This window comes from Triticum aestivum, chromosome 7B, assembly GCF_018294505.1.
Source record: "Triticum aestivum cultivar Chinese Spring chromosome 7B, IWGSC CS RefSeq v2.1, whole genome shotgun sequence".
Taxonomy (NCBI): domain Eukaryota; kingdom Viridiplantae; phylum Streptophyta; class Magnoliopsida; order Poales; family Poaceae; genus Triticum; species Triticum aestivum.
In genome coordinates, this window is record NC_057813.1 from 464,266,827 (window position 1) to 464,268,344 (window position 1,518).

Here is a 1,518-nt window from a genome sequence, read left to right on the forward strand (position 1 = left end):
GAACCTTCTTTTTGAGAAAAAAGAAAGAAGAGAAAATAATGATATGGAGCCTTAAGGCTCGTTACTGCTTACCGGGGGCAAGTGCTGCACAAAGCGTCGGACAATACATGCAAAAAAGAAAAGGCATGAAATTTGACAACATGTGCTGAGCATACGATCTTTATTTATGCACGGGATCTGCGCTCGGCTTTGTACAAAGGGTTACATGCAACAACGGCAAGGCTTGTACAAAAGGTGGTTGCCAGAACAGCATGTTCCGGCAACCGCGCCTTAGGGGTAAAACTTACGAAGATGCTCTATGTTCCAGGTGTTGCTCACCGGAAAGCCATCTTCGGTCTCAAGGCGGACATCGCCAGGCCTAGTGACTCGTTTCACCCGATAAGGGCCTTCCCACTTCGGTGTCAACTTGTTGGAATTCTTGGCGGATTGAACGCGCCGAAGAACAAGGTCGCCTTCCTCGAAGCTTCTGGCATTAACTTTGCGGCTATGGTAGCGACGCAAAGCTTGCAGGTAGCGAGCAGCTCGTATAGCAGCCTGAAGACGATCTTCCTTGAGGAGCAGCGCGTCATCTTGCCGCAGCTGCTCTTGCTCAAGCTCATCGTAAGCGAGCACTCGAGGCGACCCGTATACGAGTTCCATGGGGAGAACTGCCTCCGCTCCGTAGACGAGAGCAAAAGGTGTCTGGCCAGTGGCTCGATTCGGCGTCGTCCTGATCGACCAAAGAACCACCGATAGCTCCTCGATCCAGTTTCTTCCGCACTTGTGCAGCCTGTCGAAAGTCCTGGTCTTGAGTCCGCACAGCACTTCAGCGTTTGCCCTCTCCGCTTGACCGTTGCTTCTCGGATGAGCAACAGAAGCGAAGCAGATCTTGGTGCCAAGATCTTGGACGTACTGCATGAAGGTGCGGCTCGTGAATTGTGTGCCGTTGTCGGTAATGATCCTGTTAGGGACTCCGAAATGGCAAACAATCGACCTGAAGAACTTGACTGCTGACTGTGCTGTCACCTTCCTCACTGCTTCCACTTCCGGCCACCTTCTGAACTTGTCGATTGCCACGTACAAGTACTCAAAGCCCCCGACAGCTCGGGGAAAGGGGCCGAGGATGTCGAGCCCCCAGACCGAAAATGGCCAGGATAAAGGGATCATCTAGAGAGCTTGAGCTGGTTGATGTATCTGCTTGGAGTGGAACCGGCACGCTTCACACTTGGTTACTTGTGCAGTTGCATCCTGGAGGGCTGTCGGCCAAAAGAAACCTTGCCGGAAGGCTTTGCCGGCAAGTGCTCTTGCGCCAATGTGGTGACCACATATGCCTCCGTGTATCTCCGCCAACAGCTCATGTCCTTCTTCCCGGGAAATGCACTTCAATTTCACTCCGTTGAATCTTCTTCTGTACATGTCATCGACAAACTGGTACATACTTGATTGTTGGGCTACTCTCTCCGCTTCTTTTTGTTCTTCGGGAAGGTCTCCTGTTTGAAGGAAATGGACGATCTGCTGTGCCCATGCCGGAGCTTGTGG